This window comes from Carassius auratus, chromosome 41 (assembly GCF_003368295.1).
Source record: "Carassius auratus strain Wakin chromosome 41, ASM336829v1, whole genome shotgun sequence".
NCBI classification, from domain to species: domain Eukaryota; kingdom Metazoa; phylum Chordata; class Actinopteri; order Cypriniformes; family Cyprinidae; genus Carassius; species Carassius auratus.
In genome coordinates this window covers 21,429,068-21,454,118 of record NC_039283.1, presented here as the reverse complement: position 1 = coordinate 21,454,118, position 25,051 = coordinate 21,429,068, and the positions used below count along the sequence as shown (strand labels likewise).

The 25,051-nt window shown below is 39.3% G+C and overlaps 1 protein-coding gene across 8 annotated transcripts in view; it reads right to left on the bottom strand.

The window, feature by feature from the left end:
• The window catches only part of LOC113059259 (ras/Rap GTPase-activating protein SynGAP-like), a 109,590-nt gene that overhangs the window by 47,372 nt on the left and 37,167 nt on the right, over positions 1-25,051 (bottom strand). The window contains exon 1 of one of the 8 annotated variants that reach the window (XM_026227633.1): positions 4,229-5,663. The exons of the other annotated variants lie outside the window; for them this stretch is intronic. The gene's annotated coding sequence lies outside the window, so the exon portion shown is untranslated. Of the gene's footprint in view, positions 1-4,228; positions 5,664-25,051 lie in introns of those variants that run through there. 8 annotated transcript variants of the gene reach the window in all.

The window sequence follows — 25,051 nt, the reverse complement described above, 5'->3', positions numbered from 1 at the left end:
TCTCAAAAAATTAGCATATCATGAAAAGGTTCTCTAAAGGAGTTATTAACCTAATCATCTGAATCAACTAATTAACTCTGCACAACGAGAAGAGGTGACCGGACCCTGAGGAAGATTGTGGAGAAGGACCGATTCCAGACCTTGGGGGACCTGCGGAAGCAGTGGACTGAGTCTGGAGTAGAAACATCCAGAGCCACCGTGCACAGGCGTGTGCAGGAAATGGGCTACAGGTGCCGCATTCCCCAGGTCAAGCCATTTTTGAACCAGAAACAGCGGCAGAAGCGCCTGACCTGGGCTACAGAGAAGCAGCACTGGACTGTTGCTCAGTGGTCAAAAGTACTTTTTTCGGATGAAAGCAAATTTTGCATGTCATTCGGAAATCAAGGTGCCAGAGTCTGGAGGAAGACTTGGGAGAAGGAAATGCCAAAATACCTGAAGTCCAGTGTCAAGTACCCACAGTCATTGATGGTCTGGGGTGCCATGTCAGCTGCTGGTGTTGGTCCACTGTGTTTTATCAAGGGCAGGGTCAATGCAGCTAGCTATCAGGAGATTTTGGAGCACTTCATGCTTCCATCTGCTGAAAAGCTTTATGGAGATGAAGATTTCGTTTTTCAGCACGACCTGGCACCTGCTCACAGTAGAGATGTTCCGATACCCTTTTTCTCTTCCCGATACCGATTCCGATACCTGGGCTCAGGGTATCGGCCGATACCGAGTACTGATCCGATACCTGGGTGTGTATCTGTATATACAGCTGTATATACTACTAGCCCTGTGTAAATTGCTAGAATTCTTTTTATGGTGTGCTTCAGACAGATCCCTCAATAAAACATGAACAAATACATGGTGAACTACTGTATTTATTACAGTATTTTTATTATCTAACATGAATTTGACAGTATTATTTATTTTCATATGCAAAAAAGAACTTCAAATGCAGCCAAAAATCTAACACCGCAAACTAAAAAAGGTATTTAAGTTTTACAATATAACTGTATAAAAAAACTGCAACAAATAAGTCTAGGAATATAAAAAAAGATCTATTAATCAGATAATCTCTTTACAACAAAACAAGTAAAAAACAAGCAACCATCTAGGCATAATTATTATTATTATAGAGACGTATTATTATTACTGTAGGCTACAACAGTAGCTTTATATATTGTCAATTTACTCATGTAAACCAAACATTTATTTTAATGGGCTGCCATGAAGATCTTTGAGTGTCTGTGTTTATGATATGACAGTATTCTCAAATGAAACGGTAAATTCTCATGAAGTGACGGTTTATGCGTTCGTGTCCTCATGACACACAGCAGAGACTACAAAACAGCGAGCTCTCGCGCATCTGTGCCAGTCACCCACAGAGATGTAGATTTTGCGGGAGTAATATTTAAATAGTATTTTGCAGTTTAATATTCACAGACACTAGTATATATTCGGCTACTGTCTGGAGCCCTGCGCTTTGACTTACACGGAAGCGACTGAACGCAGCTGCCGGTACTGAATATACTTGAGAGTCTGTAACTACCGGTACTACAGAGACATACTGCTAACCACTGATCTATAATATAGTAGCGGCTTCACTGTCTTTTGGCAGTTTAGAATGTGATGAGTGATCCAGTCATATATAGATAAGGGCTGCTAACGCGTTTTCATTTCTTCTTCGCTGCTCTAAACAGGGGTTGCTTGTGGCAACACAGCACAACTTCCTGTGTTTTCAATGCATTTTGAGCAGCGAAGAAGAACCGTGCAGCAGTTAGGCAAAGCTTGCGGTCATAACTAGGTATTTTTTAAGAAAATGGTATCGGATCGGTATATGGGTTCATGTACTCGCCGATGCCGATGCCGAAATTGTTGTGGTATCGGAGATATTTCCGATACTAGTATCGGAATCGGAACAACTCTAGCTCACAGTGCCAAAACCACTGGTAAATGGTTTACTGACCATGGTATTACTGTGCTCAATTGGGCTGCCAACTCTCCTGACCTGAACCCCATAGAGAATCTGTGGGATACTGTGAAGAGAAAGTTGAGAGACGCAAGACCCAACACTCTGGATGAGCTTAAGGCCGCTATCGAAGCATCCTGGGCCTCCATAACACCTCATCAGTGCCACAGATTGCCTCCATGCCACACCGTAATGAAGCAGTCATTTTTATTGTATTGAGTATTGAGTGCATAAATGAACATAATTATTTGAAGGTTGACTTTTTTTGTATTAAAAACACTTTTCTTTTATTGGTCGGATGAAATATGCAATTTTTTTGAGATTTTCATGAGCTGTATGCCAAAATCATCAGTATTAAAACAATAAAAGACCTGAAATATTTCAGTTGCTGTGCAATGAATCTAAAATATATGAAAGTTTAATTTTTATCATTACATTATGGAAAATAATGAAATTTATCACAATATGCCAATTGTTTGAGAAGGACCTGTATATTGTTTACTTGGATTGCTATAGCCTATAAAGTTATATAACAATAAATGCTATAATAGCATTGCTGTTTGGACATTTATTGGCAGTTTAATTAATTTGTTTACATATTTTTAAATCCAGTGTTATTTTCAGTTCAGATTTTTTCTTACATGAAAACCCACTTATATTATACAGTTATATGATAGTTACATGTAATTACATTGTCCGCAAATGCATTAAACCCATAGCGTATATCTAAGCGCGCGTCCGCCCCAACCTGCCCTGCAAATAAAGTGCCAATTTCTCTACCCACCCCGACCCGCGGGTTACCCACAGGGTCCGCGGGTTATGAGACGACCCGCGCATCACTAAACACCACCTGTGCTGTAAACGACAGCGTTAATTTTTTATTTGATATTAATCAATAATTTTTACGTTTTAGTCATTTTATTTTTAACTACAGAGTTAAACTACATGAGAAATGTTTCTTTGGCAATTGGGTGAAATAAAATATGTTTTTTTTTTTTTTTGTATATGTTATTTATTTTAAATTAAGTAATAAAGTGAAAAATTCCAGTTCTGGATGCTGAATGTTCAAAACAACATTTGAATTATGCAAAAAAGTTCAAATACCAATGGTGAGAGTTTGGAGGCGGGGCTAACAGTTTTTCGACAAATGTGACCCTGGACCACAAAACCAGTCAAAGTTGTGTCAATTGTTTGAAATTGAGATTGATACATCATCCGAAAGCTGAATAAATAATCTTTCCATTGATGTATGTGTAACGGAGGCCAGCGAGTAGTGCTGTGCAGGTAAACCTCACTCCCCGAAGCTAGTGGCTGCGGCCATTTAGCCTCCTATAGTGCGTCCACCTCCCTTGGAGCGACTGCGAGGAGCGGCGGAGAGGGCCCGGGAGAGAGTATTTGGCCGAGATATAACTATTTGAAAATCTGGAATCTGAGGTTGCAAAAAAATCTAAAAACTGAGAAAATCGCATTTGAAGTTGTCCAGATGAATTCTTAGCAATGCATATTACTAAATAAAAATTATGTTTTTATATATTTACGGTAGGAAATGTACAAAATATCTTCTTGGAACATGATATTTACTTAATATCTTAATGATTTTTTGGCATAAAAGAAAAACCTCAGCAACTTAAGACTTAAGGTTTTGTGCTCCAGGGTCACAAATGGGAGTGTTTGGGAAACCTGTCTGACAGTCATTATTTATCCAATTCATTTCATGCCTCTAGTGGCACAAAACTTACACACTTCATGTTCAATAAAAAAGGTTTCTAAGAATATATTATAGTGTTTTTAGATCTTTGGAAGCTGCAAAAAAAAAAAAAAGTGATGGCTGTAAATCCTGGTGACAAATTGCCAAAGGACTTTTCTTTCTTCGTTTGTCATTTTCAAGGTTTTTTCTCTTGCAGCAGTGGGTGTTTTTATAGCAACCTACAGTAACACTCTTTTCAGAAAAGCAACCTTCCAAATGGTTCGACAGACTACAATACAGTAGATATGCTTGAATAAACTGAATAAAGATCTCTGCAGCATTGCATATAATCAAAATGTAGTCCAGTAAAAAGATTTGTAGTAAATTTCAATGAACACAAAAAGCCAATCAGGGTGATGACTGTTTTTATGAGGTCATTCATTTGATAAACCTGACAATTTTAATGCATTTGTATAATTTTATCTTCTAAATAAAATCACCTTTTAAGAGAATTTGTCATTTAATCTATAGGCCAAATAAATGATGTGACCCTATGTAACAACCAACTGTAATGTGCAGATCATTCCTACCTACACCAGAATGCAATTGTAAGGGGTGGTACAATCCCTTACTCCTCCTTAATTATTCCCGTCCAGGCTCCAAAAGTAATCTCAAGCCACCAAGAAAGACGAATTGTCCAAACTGTCCATCTCTGATCATACTTCTTAAGTCCCTTTCTTCTGTTTAATTTGTGAATGAGTTCTTTCCCTATGCTGGTCAAGAGTTCCTTTAAAGGTCAACAGAACGATGAATGTCCACACCATGTTTGGTTGTAATCATGTGTTAAATATGACTTACTGACTACTAAATAAATATATTCTGGCTTTCTTTAAGTAATCGCATATGAAGTAATGTACAACTCGGCAACATTTTGACCTAATATGTCGTAAATCTAATTCTAAAAAGCTATTTATGCATTACCTGTGGTTATTGCAATCAAATGTATGCTAAATATATTATAGTAGTTTGCTTAGTTGAGTACATATATTTCACTAATACTATATTTATGATTATTACTTGGATATTTAAATGTATTTACCTACAAGAATAGTAAGAATTGTTAAAAATGAATATTTACAATCAAGAAATTGGAATCTATACGTATATTAGTATAAATCCTGGGTGTTTAACTGTTAGAATTGTTGCGTCTCATTTCTCCACCTCGTCTCAGTCACTCTCTCCAGCCCCGACAGCGGCTGTTCCTCAGCAGAGTGCCAGATGGAGAGCTCCGGGTCCCGGCGATGCTCGCCGGCTCCTTTACAAACGACCCTGAACCGACGAGCCGCTTCCCTTCTGCCTTTACTGCGGTTACCAACACCAGATTTGTGGTGAAACTCTCTCATGTTTTACTTTAGCTATTTTAGGGTGTCGTTTAGCGTTGCAATCTATCTATCTATGTTTAAAACGCTCTACGAGAGAACTTATCGGAGCATGCATACACATGACTAAGGTATTTATTCTAAGCTAACACTTCCATAGACAGTAAAATGCTGGCATCTAATGCAAACTTGTGTGTGTGTGTGTGTGCGTGTGCGCGTGTGACGGAGCCAGACTTCTCCGCAGCTCTGTGCCAGTGACACCGACGCGTAAATCCTCCGAGCGCACAGAGTGCACAAAACGACGCGTTTAGTGACGCATCAAAGCTCCGATTCAAATGGACGGGTCATTTGCATGAGGACTTCCGAAACCAATTCCAATATGGAGATCCTTAGCACGAGGAAAAGCTGGAAGTCCTTCTTGCTGTATTCCGGTTTGCTCGTTTCCAGTCATGCAGACAGGAATACCAGCAGCAAGGCGATGCATCCTTTCCTGCAATTGTCCTTTTCTTTACTGCGCTCTCACTCACTCGAGGAGACAAGAGGAGCGAAGTGGGGCTGAGCTGGACAGGGGGGTGGGGGAGAGATGGGATTTGATGGAGAGAACTTCATGTAAAAGCCTGGGGCAAACTCTCTCTCTCTCTTTCTCTCTGTCTTTTTCACTCTCTCTCACACACAGCTCTGGTGTGTGTGTGTGTGTGTGTGTGTGTGTTTGGATGTGACGCTCGCAGGCAGCCGGTGAGTGGAGAGGCTTCTGTAGAGGCGGGTTATGTGGGAGGAATGTGTGTAATTACACAACCACACAAACTGAAGACAAATGACAATGCAGATTAAACGCGGAGAGTGCGCGTACAGTACCATCTACATATAACATTGCATGTTAGCTTTCGCTGCTATCTTTGCTTTTAATTCTAAAAGCTAAAAGATAAAAAAGGTTTTTACATTTGATTTGGACCACAAGGGTGTTGTGGGTGGTTGGCAGAGCATTACGTGGTTGCCAAGGTGTTCTGAGGTTTTCAGTGTGTTGCTATGCGGTTGCTAGGGTGTTCTGAGTCTCGGACTGGTTGCTAAGAGGTTCTGGTTAAAACAGTATCTGTTTTTTTCTGGTTAAAAAATGTATCCTCATGCTGTTTCAAACTTATATGACCTGTATGAAAAATAATTTTACCTAAAACTATTGGGTGCACTATTCTTAATATATAACACAAACACACACAGAAATTATATATATATATATATATATATATATATATATATATATATATATATATATATTATAACAGTGTCTCTGTACTGTACATGCACTAATATATTGAATTAGTTGATTATAACTTATAATCTAATTTACTTGTTTTATTAAAGTTTTTAAATAATTGCATATAAATATAATTTACATTTTATAGTTACATATTATAGTTTTTATTTTATAAATTTAACATTAAAATTTAAAATATACATATTCCTACATACATACAGTAAGCACTGAAATATTACATTATATCATAGAAAATACATCAATTGTTTTTTGTTTTTTTTAGCAATTTTAATTTTACTTTTAAAAAAAAAAAAATTATTTGAACATACTTTCTAAGCAACAATAAATGTAAAAAAAAAATTATATATTTTTTTTAGGATTCTTTGAAGAATAAAATCTAAAAAGCATTCTTCCTGAACAAGAGCAGGAATTTGTAAAAAAAAAAAAAAAAAACCCACCTTACTGAACGCAAACCTTTGACCAGAAGCATTCTGTTTTTAAATATATATATTAATATATTGTATCTGCTTAAACTTTATTTAATCATCTTTTAGAAGTAGTATTGTATTGCTGACAGGGTTGGTAACATTACACCTAAATTGCATGAAAGGAGCTTTTTGACTGATTTAATCGAGAACGGTCATTTTCAGACAAACTGCTCGGTGTAAATGATCAGCGTGTTATAAAGACATGTGTTTCCATGACGACTGCTTCCGGCCTGCAAGCCCAAGACAGCGAGTGCTAAAGTTAAAGCATCGAGGCGAAGCTGAGCCGGACACATCTCCAGCGGAGAGGAGTCTTAATGCTCACAAAGACACCTCATACCTCCTTATGATTGAATATCCACCTCAAGAAGGCCGTTACTGATCCACACCACAAGAGAATGAACGTGGCTCATATATATCCCTCATTCAAGAGCCTGAGCATAGTGCATTCAATTAAAAGATCAGTATGCGTGATCAAAGCCAGATTAAAACCCGCCTACCTAGTGCAGAGTTTTATTAAAACTCAAAGCAAGATCCAAAGATGCACTCTTCTTTCTCTCCCTTCTCTCTTTCATTTTTTTACTTTCTCTCTAGCAGTCTGTCTGCTCTATAATTATTTCCATGGTTACCATCAGCGATCTTAGGCTAAGCTCAATGTACAAATGTCTCTTTTCTCTTTCACATTTTCTTTCAGCTCCTCAATTCGGCGGACTGTGTTCGTTAGCACACAATTACTCCCTTCTGAGACGTTTCCTCTTTAAAAGAAACAGCCCGTGGTGAAGAAAGATCAGAGAGGAGATCTCTTGAGTCGCTCTGTTGATTCTCAGAGACAGCAGTGAGATTAAACAGAGAACAAATGGAGACTTTAGCTGAGGCTGTCTACTTTCATATCCTGGCAAATTTGAGCAGAGTTTGAGACGCTGATTATGGGGTCTTCTTCACAAATCTAAGAAGCTAGAGACAGAAATGAGAGTATAGCGAACAGCTGGAGGCATGTGTGTGTACATACATATACATACATACATACAGTACATACATATAAGAAGTTCAGGGAGCTAGACATGACAGTAATGACAATAATGAGAGAACAAATGGAGACTTGTCGTGAAACATGCATGTACTATAAAATATACAATATTTATTATCAGATTCTCCCTAGATCACATCATTTGAACTATAGTCATATTGTGAAATAGTCTTGTAAAAGAGATGTTTGATTATAATTCTTATTAGAATATTATATTTGTTATTTCATAGAAATAAAATATTAATAATATTGGTTAGTTTTGGTATGGGTTGTGATCAGTAGTGTAGCCAGAAAAGAGACTCTGGGTGTGCATATGAAAATCTGGGTGTGCCACATTTATTGTCAGATTACTGTGCAAAATTATGGAATAGTATTTTTGTCACACTGCTTCCGTCCAACCATACTCCTAGTGCTCATTTGCAGGTCGTGTCAAAATGTAGTCAGTGGCGCCCCCAGAAAATTTTAACAGGGGTGGCCAAATGAGGCCACAGTAAATTTTGGGGTGGCACATTAAAATAAAGGAAAAAAAATTAAGGGTTTGCAATATAGACAAAAAGTTATATCTCTGTGAGTTCTAGGATTTTATCGATAACGATAATTAGACTATTTTGCTGAGTGTTATTTTGCTGATATCTTATGTTTAATTGTGCTGACACCTGATTTTTTAAATTTTATTTTTACCTTTACACCATTGTTTTCTAAAAGTGTGCACCATCTTTTAGGTCAAATACTTGCATTCGGGGTTCTACCAAGCAAATGCAATTATTATAAACTAAATTTATCTTTGCAATGCAAATAAAATAGAAGCTGCATCTGAAGTGCCATTTAGATGTTTTTACACACTGTTTAATGCAGCTCTGTGGAACATGGAATACTTTAGCCTACAGTTACAAATGAATAAATTTTGATATTTTAAAGATAAAACATTGAAAACTGATGTTTGAAATTATTTAAAAAATGAAAAGGTTCCATAAAATGTGAAATTAAAACCGCGAATAGGTGGCAGCGAGTCACTGTTAATAAGTGAGTCATTGCGATTGAACCGAATCATTTAAATGGTTGATTCATTCAGGAACGAAGCACTTTAATGTTGCTCAGAGACTCAAAACTGTGGCTGCAGCAGGTGCTGCATTTTTTTCACTTCTCAAACTATTGTGAATTTACATTCTGCATTTAAATTAATAGTACCCACTGCAAATCATCCTAGGGGTGGCCACATGTTTTTGTAATGTCTGGGAAGCCAGAATGCGCATGCATCAACAGAAACATTTATTAGCTGAACCCTGTATTTTTTTTACGTGCCATTTATAGCAAGCCATGTTACAGATGATATTACAGATGCTTTGTCAGATTTAAGTTGAAGCGCGTGCCGAACCGTGTGTGGTGAACCGAACATCCCTATTACCTCAATAATCAATCAATTACAGGCTTAAAACAATCATGCCCGAGCAGACAGATATTAGTACATCTCATCACATTGGCACCCATGCTAAATCAGTTGTATGGTCTGGTTTTCAGTCTAAAACAGTTGTGTCAAGTATAAATGTCTCATCTGTTTCGGGAGGTGCGCGCGCAGTCAGCGGAGACTCGCACCTCCCAACTAGCACAGGAGGCCCGCGCCTAATTTTTTTCAGATTTTGAAAAATCTTCGCGATCGACTTAAAATGCTTCCAAGATCGACTTGTCGACCGCGATCGACGGGTTGGTGACTCCAGATATAGCGACCAACTTTCTTTGAGGACGCATGTATTGGGCTTCAAATGGTGTGCGCGCACGCGCTAGCGGGACGGGTGGTCACCCTACCTGGCACACCCGTCTAGAGTGTGTCCACCTTTGTGTGTGGGTCCATGTACATGCTGAATCGACAGGTAAAAAGTCAAAATATTCATTTATCACCAATTAACTGACAAACACTTCTTGCTTCGATGTCCAGATCTGAATTTAAAAAAATCTCAAACATGCTTTGAAGTCCCGATCTGAATAAACCGAGTCGTGAACATGCTCCGAAGTGCTGATCTGAATCAACCGAGTCGTGAACATGCTCCGAAGTGCTGATCTGAATCAACCGAGTCGTGAACAGGCTCCGAAGTGCCGATCTGAATCAACCGAGTTTTGAACAAAAAAAATATTAAGTCAAATGTGTTGTTGTTGGTATGAAATTATTACAGACATGAAAACACGTTACTAACGTCAAAAGTCAAAAAAGTTTCACAGGAAGTTGAACGTACAGTAGCTACCTGAAAGTGATGCACAGGCTTCATCTTGGGCTTTTTTATTTTTCTTTTCTCTTTGCCGGACTGCGCTGATGTTTTTTCCAAGATATTACTAATACTAATTATGTTGATAATTTTTATTCAGCCGCAAACAGGAGGTGAGAGCGAAAGCAGGCGCTGCGTGTGTATATATATATATATATATATATATATATATATATATATATATATATATATATATATATATATATATATATATATATATGTATGTATGTATGTATGTATGTATATATATGTATGTATGTATGTATATATATATATATATATATATATATATATATATATATATATATATATATATATGTATATATATATACACGCACACACATATATTTGTATATGTAGATGGTAATATTAATATAGAACAATATTTTTTTGAGCAAAAGGGATGGTGAATTGGTGCCCTACGCAAATTGCATACTCCTCATATAGGGAGTGTATACTGACCATATTGCAGAATAAGGCATTACCCTATTTTTATTTCTTAGATATGTAGAAGAAATAAAACACATTTAAAATAATTATCTCAGACAGAGCAAATTCGTAACTGATTTAATGATTCATAACTCAATTAAGTCTCCTGCTTTGAAAGAGCAACCTGTGAGATATATGCAGTGTTTTTTCTTTTGCATCAGGCCTTGTGCATGTAATGCAATCTTGTGATATTAATACATTTCAGTGTTTTTCTAGCTCGAATGTGAGATGATTTCTTGTATTGGTGGAATCCTGGTAACCAGCAGTGAAGCGAGTGTGAGAGAGAACTCAAAATCACTAGAGTTCATGAACAGCAGTTCCACCCACCTCCCCCAGTTTACCACCTACTGGGATCAGCACCAAACAGCAGCAAGACTAACAAACACCGACACACACCAGACAAACACTCACAGCACTGTGTGTGTCTCACTCGCTGAGAATGAACAATTCTCAGTTATATTAAGCACCACATTTGCTTCAGATGTTTCTCTTTAAAGTGATGGGATGCATAAGTGATGACAGAATTTACATTTTTGGGTCAGCTGTTCCTTTAAAATCTTTAAAACAAATAAAAACACAACAACTTAAAGATATTCTGTAAAATTAGAGAACTATAAAATTAATACTGATAGCACACAGATACTAATCATGTTTCATTTAAAGCTGCAGTAGGTAACTTTTGTAAAAATATATTTTTGACATATTTGTTAAACCTGTCATTATGTCCTGAGTAGAATATGAGACAGATAATCTGTGAAAAAATCAAGCTCTGGCTCCTCCCAGTGGTCTTATTGCCATTTGCAGAAAATACATCACTCCCATTAAGAAACAACCAATCAGAGCTGAGGTCCGTAACTTGTATATAATAAGCGAGTACACCATGAATCCATTTTCCAAACCGTGGTTTTAGCTTGTCCTGAATCACTATGGTGCACCTATAATAAGTGTTTATATTCTGACTATTTTAGATTGCTTCGGGGATACCGCGGCGGAGTTACCCAGTACCTTTGTGATTCTTCATAGACATAAACAGAGAGAAGTAGCTCCGGCTACAATTTTCTTCCACAAGACGCAAGCAGTTCTGTTTATTAACTGCTAGAGCATCAAAAGTTTCCGACTGTAGCTTTAAGTATGAATTGTGTCTTGGAAGTTGCTCCTAATATTGATTTGGAGAAATACAATCAATTGAATCATAAAAATGTCAAATTTAAAAATAAATGAATATATTATTGACAAATATATTAGTAAAACATTGAAATAACAATAATGTTTATAAGTAAATGTTTATTTCGCACCAAATCATCATAATATGATTATTTCTGACAGGATTCCTTTGCATCAAAGGAACAAATTACATTTTTAAATATATTTAAACAGAAAACAGTTATTTTAAACTGTAATACTATTTCACAATATTACAGTTTTCATTATATTTTTTGATTAAATAAATGCAGCCTTGGTACACGACAAAACAAGACCAGACAAAAAGCTTTAGGAATACCTGATTTACAGTAGCCTACCATTTAAGGAAAACGCAATCCCATAATGCATTGCAGCAAAAAAAAAAAAAAAAACATCCATCCAATACTACAAAGCAAAAATAATAACCTATTAAAAAGGACTATTTACTCACTAGGTTTTTGAGCTGCCTTGCTGTCCACTAGCAAATCTGAACATAGCTGTAGACACAGGTGAGATAACAAGCTCTTTTTCTCAGGAGACAAAATTGAAAAGCTACAGACATAAGAGAAGCAATTAAGATGTTAAAAAAGATCTTCAATTTCTTTAATATGCACACACAGTTACTGCTGCTTAGGTTTGTCAGCATCAACGGCTCCTTCAGCGGTGAAAGCTGATGTAGAAACCCAGAGCCCACACACACTGTTCATATGGAGACTACATTCGTACATCAAACATTATGTGTTCTTTCTTCCTCCACCCTGTCATGGCTGCAACACTAATGTAATCTCTTTCTCTGTGAAAAGGTGCATTGCTGGATTATGTAACGAGCCTTATTTTTCCCCTGGCTAATCTGACTGACTGCATTTGCTACTTGTTTTGAATCGTAGCAAACAAGCTCTGCAAAATGCCAAAGGGACAAGTATGCAACTAAACACCTCTCAAAGGCCACTTTTTTGTGTGTCAGTTCAGCCCCTGTTCATCCTCGGGCACGAATCAAGCTCCCTACTGATGCCATCACTCCGAGGGAGAAGGAATCGGATGCTTGCATGACCACAATGAATTGCTGCGAGGATGTTTGGCCGAAGAGAAACCAGATCTTGACCTTTGCTAAGCCACACGGAGAGGACATTATTACTCCTGACATTTGCACACATTCCTGTGTGGTTTTTATGCCTGCGACTGTCAAAGTCATTTGAAATCAGTTTAAGAGAGATGATAATGAAGACGATGAATGGCATTACGATGGTTGCTAGAATCTACGCAACACAGTCTCACTCCCAACTTTTCCTGTATTGATGCTTGGTCAGTACACCTTCGCCTCGCTTTTTGAAGTTCGAGGTACCTCTTTAGCATAATTTTTCAAAGCACAGGTGTTTTCAGTTGTTTGTCTTAATTTATTGGTTTAAATTTGTATTAAATAAAATTAATTGTATATAAATATATACTTTGGAGCACGTAACCCCACCCCTACCCTAAACCTACCAACTTCTGAACAATATACAGTAAAACATGTAACAGGCAAATAAAAGTACAGTCATAGGAATTAATTGCAAAAACCAACCATAAACAAGCGGTATAAAAGCGTTACAAACATGTCATGTTGCATTCCAAGTCTTCTGAAGCCATACGACATATCACACTCGTACAAATTCATACGATTGTTGCCAAATCATACGTATTTTACGATTTGCACAATTCGTTTGAATTTGTACGAATGACCTACACCAAACCCCGCCCCTAAACCTAACCGTCACTGGGGTCGTACGAGTGAGGTCGTACAAATTCGTACGAATAAGCCACCTCTTAAAATACGTACGAATTGGTCGTGAGATAGCGTTGGACCAGCAGCATGACAGCGAGTGTGTATTGCTTATACAAATAAATTAAAAATGAATCATTGAGCATGCTAGAGCCATACACATAGTGGCATTATGAATCATGAATCAGATGTGGGAAAGATTAAATAAATTGCTCATAAAAACTTGTTTGTTTTGTTCCTAAATAAAATTGTGCTTTCGAACAAATCACTCAAAAATGAATATTCCTCAATTCATCTGTTAAATGGATTATTTAATAAATCTGTAATAAATTAATGCTTCACAGCGAATCAAATGTTTTTTTTTTTAATGAATTAATGAAAGACTCATGAAAAATGTTCCCGAATTAATCTGTGTTTTTGAACTAATAAAATTAATCATTATTTAATGAATCACTACTAAATAAGTGTTCCTCAATTAATCTATGTTACTGAATGAATCAGATGAGTGAATGGTTTAAAGAACCACTCTCAAAGAGTTACTTGTTCCTAAATGATTCAGTGTTTTTAAATGAATTTCGACGAATGAATGATCCAAAGATTCATAGCAGTCTTCTATTTAGAAATACTGTTATATACTCGCTCATCAGGCCCTCATGCATTTCTCTCTGTACTACACCTTTAATTTTTTGCTAGTTTTTGTCGATTGACTGTATTGTACAGTATAATAATAATAATTTGTGTCAGTGTTTCTCCTTTAAATAATAAAAAAATATATATATTTAGGCTTCACAACATTATAGCGTGCAGTATGAAAAATGAATATGTATTTTGAGGTTCGCTGAAGATTACAATTCTAGGTGTTATTAAATTATTATTGTTTTTAAAGACTAACTTTACGAAAGCATTAGATGATGGCAAAATAGGTGAAATGAGCATGCACAATTACATATCTAATGTCATATTGTTATTTGAAAAAACAATCTCCAATATCAGTCAAAAAATAATACTTTCATGAAAGTAAACCGGCCGAACTTTGATTTCATGTTGACATTTAGGAATAAAGGTGACAGGCAGGAAGCAGGTTTTTTTGTGACAGGTGAGATAAGGCAGGATAAACAGACCAGCAGAAAACTGCCATCAGTCTGAGCAAGAGGAATGATGCTGAAATGAGGACGCACTTGAAGCGTGCACAGTCCCACCTGGCTAGGCCCTGCGCCAAGACTGTTGTGTAAACTGGCAGTGCCATGCATATGCACGTGTAAACACACAAATGCATGCATGCACATTTGGGAACATTATCTAGCAGTTGCCTTCCTCTTGCCCACTTAATGATCACACACAAACATGTGTAACTAATGCAAAACTGCAACCTTGTCACTTAAATACATGCATGCACATGCACAATTACTGTCACACACATCCACATGCATTAATCTGTTTTGGCATGTCACTCGACACCCGCAGTCACCGAGTGTGAGAGCGATTCTCGTGCAGCATTTTGCACAGTGGTTCTGAAGGCAAGCTGTACCCTGACAGCCCTTCCACTCCCCACCCTCTCGAAAAGGATCTGCACCAGCGGGGCCGCAGTGCTGCGAGCACATCATCATTTAGAGCAGTAATGGCTCTAGTCTCCATGATGGAGGAAGGCAGCTGGAGAGACTGCAGGCTGCGGCCCAGTTCGCCTACTTATGCCCTGCACTAAAAGTAAAGTATGTACTTTTTTGTAATGGGACAGTGCATCATTCTGAGTTTGTAGCGAGAATATTAAAGTACTGGGACATAGTACTAAACAAAACCAACACAGACCCCTTTGGCACATTTTTTACATGTATCCTGTCACCATAAACTGGTATTTTGCAGGATTCAAGAGCAAAGTATGTAATTTTTGGTGATGGGAAATTGCAATAGAACCCTTTGTGGATGCCAAAGAGGTTTGTTATGCCTGATTATGACTGATTAAAAATGTTTGTTCATGTGTGCTCTTGTAGTCGATCGATCATGTAAATACACTAAGGCTTTTCAAAATAAAAAAAATGTATATTGATAAATTATTCATTATTAAAATTAAATATTAATTTATTTAACTGTAAAATATTCAGGAATATTCAAGTCTTTTTGCTGTGAAATTCTTACTAATATTTATATAATGGAAATGTTAAAGTTAACTTAATCTTATTCGATGAATCATACATAATTATTTAGAAAAAAATAAATAAAACTTATTTTAAAAAGTCACATTAAATTCTATTCAATTCAAATATAAGGCTTTTGACCAATATTTATTTGTCCATCTCTCAATCATTATGGCATTGCATTGCTTTATATGTTTCACACATAAATATATATCACAATAAACACTACAGAGTTATCATAAAGCCAATTTATATCTCATAATCATGTCAGAATTTTAAGATGTAAACTCAGAATTGCTTGAAATTGTATATTTATTCCATGGAGGAAAATTGCTTTCAGAGGTATTCTATAATTGTATTTTTAATCGTTTTTATTCATTTTTTGAAAAAAAAAAAATTATGTAGCTATTTTTTCTTCTTCTTTCTTTTTTTAAGTTTTAGTATTTGTTATTAGTTAAACAAAAAAATAAAAGGGAAATTTTGCCTTAACTATAGCTGAAATAAAAAAATTTAATGTTTATTTTACTTCATGTAGGCTAACACATTTTAGCTTTGGTTCTAGTTAACTATATGGTTTTAACAGTAATCCATATTTCCTTACTGTATACTGCAACAGTCTGATAGTATGCTTTTTAGTGCTTTTTAACTCAGTGTTTGGTGTATAAGAAATGTGAGATTTGTAAGAAATCTTTAGAAGGAACACTAAAGAAATCTAACAAAATAAGCCTCCCACTGGCAATCGTGTTTGCAAATTTTGCAAGCTAAAGTTAAAATCACCTTTCTGCATCAAATAAGTGATGACATCAAGTCTTCATAGAGCAGTGAGTGGTTATTTTAAGAGCTTGCCCTTAAGCTCTTTCAGCATAACAGCCTTTAACTGAACACTGGCAACTATCAAATAAAAACAAGTTCACTTGAAGTACTTCATTCCTCAATATGAAGGTCATAAAACATCAAACCTACAGCCGCAGATAAGTCATCAAGACAATTCTGCACTTCTTGCTCGTGACAAATAGTCTATCTAAGAGACCAGCACATCCTCTAAAATTACAGCACCAGACAACAAACACATTCATTGTGGATTTCAGTATCACATCACAAATTTAGCAAACAAATTTAGACTTGAATGCACAATTCAATTCAGCCTTTCACGACGGCGTTCCGGCCGAGTGGCAGTTTGAGGCCGCTTCCTCTAGCGGCGCGCAGACTAATACATTTCCAGGCGAAGACGCTAAAAAACAGGTTCTTCTTTTTCTTCATTGGATTTTTACGGCAGTTTGCATTCAAAGTGTTGCATCTAAAAGCAGTCTTGCGGCTAAAGTTTTGTTCCGTCTTCTTCTAGTAGTGTTTTACGGAGGTTTTGGCAAACCAACGTAAAGGTGCATTACCGCCACCCGCTGATCCGGGGTGTGGATTCCGCATAGATTTGGACTACAGATACACCGTTCCGTCGGATGATGATGCCACTTTTTAACCACGAAGCCAAAGGCATTAGGTTAGATTATTGTAATGCCTCGTTCTCAGGCCTTCCAGCTAAATCGTTGAGCAAGCTTCAGTATACAAATTCTGCCGCACGCTTGTACTTCTCCTCGCGAACACATGACACCGGTTCTTTCACAATTACACGGGCTTCCCGTAAACATGAGAATTGATTTTAAAATTCTTATCTTAACATACTAGGCACTTCATGGGACTGCACCTGAGTATTTTTGTGAACTCATCAGTCCTGATATTCCATCACGCTCTCTTCGCTCTACTAACTCTTCACTTCACCAGCCATAATGTGAGCTAAAGACCATGGGGGAAAGAGCCTTTTCATATAAAGCCCCTACGCTATGGTATGTACTTCTTCTGCATGCACCTATGTTGGGCGATTTTTGTTGATTAAGTCACATTTATTCAAGACCGTCTGTCTTTAATGAATTATTGTATTGCTTTTGGCGTTTGTTCCTACAAATAAAATGCATTATTATTATTATTATTATTGTTACATTCGCCTTACCGCGCACGTTTAAACCTCGCCGAAATGATACAGACATAAGTTCAAAAAAAAAAAAAAAAAAAAAAAGTCTCTGGATAAAAGCGCCTGCTAAATGCTTAATTTAATTTAAAAATTTTCATTTGCATGCAAGTCTTCTGGTAGGACCAAATCATTTAGGGACCTATTTTACCATTCACTGGCGTGATCACTCAAAACTAATCTAAAACGCATCTGCCCTCGTGTTTTGATGCAGGATAGCAAGCATGAGTAAAATTACCATCGCCTTTTAAGGACCGTAATACGGAAAACCGGAAAGTAAGTCTCTTTAGAAACCACTTGGAAGCAAATAGCACATAACTGCCGTTAACCCATTTGCTGCAAGCATCGCCAACGGCCCCAGTCTATGTTTCGTTTTCACAGCACATTAAACATCACTCTCTTACTTGATCTGGATAAGCCGCGCATCAATTGAAGTCCAAAGACTTTGGCTTTTATATCTGACCAATATTTCGATAAAACATAATTCCAGTGATTAATTTTCCATCATGTCAGGAAAACTATTCCTATTCCTGAACGGTAAACGTCAAAGTGTTAGCTCGTGGACAAATGTTGATCATGGATCTAGTCAGAAAGAATCATGAACAGAAACATCTTTATTTTGGGTATATAATTTCTGCCTCCATGCCAAAAATGGGGGGTATCTTGTAAGGGGTTAACGTTACTGCTATAATCATGTCTTTCGGTACAACGCCTTACAAGACTAAACATGCTCAATCGTTTCCAAAAGCCTCTGTTTCCACAGTCCATAATACAACGTGAAAACAGCGTTCCAAACGTATCCACTCGGGAGTCCGTCTAAAGAGCCCGGAGGCCAAATGAGAGGAAAGATGCTTTTCCAACAGGAACATAATAAGGTGGACAAGGCCTGAGGAATCGTCAAATCAGGCAACAAATTGCTAAGCTGGTAACACAGTAGGCTACCCATCCATTTTTAGCTTGCCCCATCAAATATTACTAACACTTTTTACTCTTCCCACAGCCAACATCTACAGCAGCCGAAGCAAGTAGCCTTTCATGTACCTCCTCACTGCCGCAGCAGTGTCTGCTCCCGCAGGGGCCTTTCCTGTACCTCCCCACCGCCGCTGCAGTGTCTGCTCCTGCAGGAGCCTTTCTTGTACCTCCCCACCGCCGCTGGAGTGTCTGCTCCCGCAGGAGCCTTTCCTGTATCTCCCCACCGCCGCTGCAGTGTCTGCTCCCGTAGGAGCCTTTCCCGTATCTCCCCACTGCCGCTGCAGCGTCTGCTCCCGCAGGAGCCTTTTCCGTATCTCCCCACTGCCGCAGCAGTGTCTGCTCCCGCAGGAGCCTTTCCCGTATCTCCCCACTGCCGCAGCAGTGTCTGCTCCCGCAGGAGCCTTTCCCGTTCTCCCCACTGCCGCAGCAGTGTCTGCTCCCGCAGGAGCCCTTCCTATACCTCCTCCCTGCTGTGCAGTGTCTGCTCCCGCAGGAGCCTTCCTACACCTTCTCCCTGCTGTGCAGTGTCTGCTCCCGCAGGAGCCTTCCTACACCTCCTCACTGCCGCGCAGTGTCTGCTCCCGCAGGAGCCTTTCCTGTACCTCCACACTGCCGTAGCAGTGTCTGCTCCCGCAGGAGCCTTTCCCGTTCTCCCCACTGCTGTTGCAGCGTCTGCTCCCGCAGGAGCCTTTCCTACACTTAAATATATATAAAAAAAAAAAAAAAAAAAAAAAAATACCACACATCACCTCCGCCTAAAGGCATGCCATGCATCTGAGGTTGCGGAGATGGCATCATGTATCGACAATAGCCAAGACGATATTAGGCCCATTCTCCAACCAACGTTTTTTATAATAATCATTAGGCGGCCTACCTTAATTCGGCCTACCTTAATTAATCAAACCGCTCCGTTATCCCATCTCAGCACTGCATTTCCCGCTCGCCCGTGCCCTCAAAGGACGATGTGAGCCCGTAGGTAAAAAAAAAAAAAAAAAAAAAAATCATTGGACAAGCGAGATGATCGTAGTGCCGACTACATGAACTAGCAGTATTTAAATATAGTATTTATACTTAATACCAGTGTATCAGTACTTCCGAAAGTGTATATATATATATTTTTTTTGATTATGGGCGATTCCATAGGCTCTTTTCGTGCACCTGCATGGTCAAAATGGTAAATAGTAAGCTCAGACAGTATAAAGAATCTTTCTCTTACTCCACCCATGCACGATTACATCGTCGATATGTACCATCGATCTCACGTGCTGACAATGACCACATCGCCGATACATGGCACCCATTTGGGGTACACTGGCACAGGAAATCTAATTTATTTTTGCACGCTTAATTTCGGATACTATGACTGCACCAAGATTTTTTCGGACTCATTATCGGAAGCAGCTCATTGGATGTGCTAAACAATTATCCAAGTAAGCCTCACAGCGTCTACCCTCGTAGACAAATAAATCATCCTTAGTATCGAACTCCCTGCCAGGCGCTGCAAGAGGGCTCCCGGTTGAACCAACCTTTGCCTTCTCCATCCAACCATTATAAATCATCCTTAGTATCAAACTCCCTGCCAGGCGCTGCAAGAGGGCTCCCGGTTGAACCAACCTTTGCCTTCTCCATTCAACTATCAGCAAAGCTTACTCGTTTGACAACGCAAATATCCAAATCCTGCCAGATGCTTTCCCACTTAATCAATCTTGGACTTTCCATCCAACCACCAGCGAAGCTTACCCGATTAAAAAAAAAAAAAAAAAAAAAAAAAAAAAAAAAAAAAGCGACATTTACCTATCGAACACCAATGAGTACATTGCAGCCCAAATAAATTTTCCCTTCGATGGCAAGATGTACCCATTCAATACCGCAAGTTACGCTTTCGCCGAACACTAACGGGCTCTTCGCAGATAAAACAATCTCAATTTTCCCTCCGATGGCTGGAGTGACTACCCATCTGGTGTCGCAATTTTAATAAATATAATAAATGAAAATACAAATAAATATAGAAAATAAATAAATAAATAAATAATAAATAAAAAGACACCGGATGCTGGCCATAGCCTCCCGACCAGATAACCTTACCTTTTTTCAATCCTATGGCCGGCAAGGCTTCTCTCTTCGATGCCAAGAGCTTGAGCTCCCATCGGATGCTGACGAGAGCCTCCCGGCCAGACAACCTCACCTTTTCCATTCTGCGGCCAACAAGGCTTACCCGTTCGTTGCCTGGAGCTCACACTCCCTTCGGACGTAGGTGAAAGCCCCTGGCTACCTGCTTTTCCATTTCTGTCTTTCGTACGGAGAAGTTTACCCGCCCAACGCATGGAGTTAAGGCTCCCATCTAACGTAGGCGAGAGCTTCCCGGCTAGACAACCTTACCTTTTCCGTCCTTTGGCCAGCGAGGCTTAACCGTTCTATCCGGGAGCTAAGCTCCTGTCGGACGAAGGTAAGAGCCTCCCGGCCGGACAACCTTTTCCGTCCTTCAGCCAGAGAGGTTTACCCGTTCGATTCCTGGAGCTAAGCTCCTATCGGACGTCGGTCCGAGCCTCCTGGCTAGACAACCTGACCTTTTCCACCCTTGGCCAGCGAGGCTTACCCGTCCGATGTGAGTGCTCCCATCGGACGCCGGCGACAGCCTCCTGGCCAGCCAACCACGACCCTACTGTGTGTTTCAGGTTACTAACCTACAAGCAAGCTGCTTAAATGCTGCAAGTACCTAACACACAATAAACTCTCCTTCCTTCCTATGGTCACCAAGGCTAAACCGTCTCTTGCCAGGAGTAGCAAACTCCCTTAAACGCCGACTACAGCCTAACGACCACGCAAACTTACCTTTTCCAACCTACGGCCTGCGAGGCTCACCCAGTTTGTCCCCGCCGGACGCTGGCAAGAGCCTCCTGGCCACCTATCGTTACCTTTTCTGTCCGCCATCCGGAGAGGCTTACCCGTTCGATGCGCGTGCTCCCTTCGGACGCCGGCGAGAGCCTCCCGGTTAGACAACCTTACCTTTTCCTTTTCTATGGTCAGCGAGGCTTACCCGTTCGATGTGTGTGCTCCCTTCGGACGCTGGCGAGAGCCTCCTGGTCAGACTTGCTTTACGTTTCCACCCTACGGTCGGCGAGGCTTACCCGTTCGATGTGTGTGCTCCCTTCGAACGTCGGCAACAGTCTCTCGGCCACACAACTTACCTTTCCATTTGACGGTAGGCGAGGCTTAACCGTCCGACGCCACGAGTCTCGTCCTCTCGCCAAATCCTGCAAAAAAAAAAAAAAAAAAAAAGCTACCCTCAGCTACTCTCACATCTTTTAACCCCGTCTGGCGAGGCTTACCCGTTCGATGTTCTGAGTTTGAGGCCCCATCGGATGCTGCGAGAGTCCTCCCAGTCGGGTTTTCCTTTCCAACCCTCCCCGTCCGCCGAGGCTTACCCGTCTGTCGCGTGCGCTCCCTTCAGACGTCTGGCGAGAGTCTCCCGGACGGGCCTATGCTTGCCAGCCGCAAGTGAATCTCATCCAGCCGATGCCGTGAGTCGGGATCTCCCTTCGGATGTTGCCAGAGTCCTCCTTGTCGGCTGGCCCAAAAGCTTTTTATCTGCCTAACCGAGAGGACCCAGACGTCCGTCATCCTGAGTCTCAATCTCCTGTCGGAGGCTTCATGGGCCCTCTCGGTCAGCGTTAGGCCCTTCACCCACTGAATAGCAGGGGCTATCAGCCAGTAGGGCCCGTACGCCGACACCGTGACCTATTCCGGTCGAGGCAACTCGGGTCCTCCCGGTCGGGCACCACAACCACGCCGCTCCTCCTCATCGGCCGGCAGGGCTCACCGATCCAACGCCAAAAAACTCCAGTTGAGCATCGGCCCGAGCCCTACCGACCGGGCGCCAACTACCACGTAGTTCACTAGCTGCAGCTGGTAGGGCCTACTCTCTCAACGCCCAAGTCGCTCCCTCCGGAGTACGTAGGCCCTTCCAGCCTGCCAACGAGATAACTTCTCAGAAACCAAATCAGCCCCCGCCAGTACTCTGCTTTTTGGGGGGCATTCTTTAAACTGGCGGCTGTCCTCCTGTACATTTGCCTTTTTGGGGGGTACTCTAGCTTCGGGCAATTCCCGAGCTCGGAGCCCTTCCCCGGACAGCACGCCAAATACGCATACCATACCTCAGCTAATTATATGTAAGCGTGAACTAGTGAAATGTAATTATCTATGAAGATTCGGGAGGAGCGCGTCAGATACTTAGCCTAATCATCACAGGTGGACCACAATCAAGTAATCAATCCCACAGTATAAATATCGCTGACTTACCTCTATCCATTGATGGTTTATCAGCATCCCTCCTCCACCCCATCTCCTCACTTCAAGTTCACTTTACAATATACGGGGAAGGGGGGGTACTCTAGCTTCGGGCAATTCCCGAGCTCGGAGCCCTTCCCCGGACAGCACGCCAAATACGCATACCATACCTCAGCTAATTATATGTAAGCGTGAACTAGTGAAATCAGTGTGATCATTCATGTAAATCAATACCAGTCAGTGTTGTTATTTTTGTGGTAGATCTCTAGATACCAGTGCATTGGCCTCTGGACACTCTGGCACCGTGGTATGCCTGTTGCATATTTCATATGACAGAACATATGAGGCAGTAGCACTGGAGCAGAACTGCAAAAACAACAGCACTGAAAATGAATTGCATGGCCTCGTGTGACCTCTGGCTTTGGGGGAACCGCAGATGTCAGTTTTGTATAATCAATATATGGTGCATCTGTAATCGTTCAAAAGTTGACTCACAGTTTACAGTAGAAGATGTGTCTGGAAGAAGAGCCAGAGACACGAAAAGCTTCCTATTTTTAAAAACAAATACAATTCAAGGGTCTGAACTGTCCAAGTGGGAGCATGCAAACAGAAAGCGTGGGTCAGGCTGTGCACAGAGGCTTTAAATCCTGAAACGCATAGCCAGCCACTCATTATCTTAGTAAACACACACACACACACACACGCACACGCACACACACACGCACACACACACACACACACACATATATATATATATATATACTGTATATATAAATCAGAATAAATCAGAACAGAATTGACTGCCTTTTAATTCATAAGCTTGAATTTAAATTGAATTGGCCACATTTTACAGGAAGGTCCATTGAAATTTGAATTCAAAGAAATTCAACCCAGATAATACATTCTGGGAAATTAATTTAGTAAATATGATGAAGTATATAAACTAAACATAAATCACACTATATCTATCTATCTGTCTGTTTGAAAGTCTCAGTCACTCGTTTTTCTCATAAAAGTTTAATATTTCAGCCGGAAAAATGCTGGTGCGACTGCCAATATAAAAACACATTTCTGTGTGTGTGAGTGTGTGTGTTTGTGTGTGTGTGTGTGTGTAAAAACTGACTTTTATTCTCTTCTGTTGTTCACATATATTCTTCTCAGGAAGTTTACTTTCTGTCTGTGTCTGTGCCAGATGCAGCTTGGTTCATGAATATTCATTTCCATTATTTGAAATAAAATAAACGTTAACTATCATTAAAAGAAATGTGTAAAAAAATGCATTTTTCTTGAACATTTCTCTTTTTCATTTAGTTATGCTTAATGTACTAAAATAACTAAAACTGAAATAAAAATGAATAAAAGAAAACTACTAAAAATGACAAAAAACGGTTACTACTAAAAAACGGTTACTAAACCGTTCAATATGAAAATACATTATGGGTAAATGTAAAATTATTTTTTATATATATATTGTATGAATTAAATGTTTAAACTGAAAACAATACATTTTTTTTTAAATATCATATTTTTTTTTTCAAATATATCTATGTAAATATGTACTCAAATATTTTAATTTTAGCACAAAATTTTTTGGTCATTTTTGCATATGCCAAAATATAAAAAAAAATTTAAAAAAAAAAAAATCTGTATGAGGCAATCTATAGTCTTAATAATTCAGTACTTTTTAATCTGTAAGTATTTAACAGTGAGTTTTGTACCTTTACTCAAGTGGGAATCAAAAATAAGCTCTTATTAAAGTAATATTACATTAGGTGAACTTTAACCACCACTACTCATGTCACAAAGAATGATGGGAAATGTAGTTTGGTCATGCAAACCTGTCTAAAAAAAGCTAATAAATTAGAGAAATAATTAATATTCTTCTTCAACTGTGCAGAAAATCCACACAAACTATTCAAACATATTCACATCAATTTGCTTCCAACACGACTCTCCAACTGAACCCAGCAGAGTCAAAGCTTACAAAAATTACACACGACATTTTGGTGGCGTTCATGTGCGCTCATCTCATAAATACAATCATTCCGTCATGACATGAAGGCACATGAGGAGGTGGACCCTCTGCCACAGTGGATATGGGTGAGCACAGCATTTATTCAGCATTAAAAACCAACGGGCACAATGCAAAGACACAGCACGATGTTCATTCT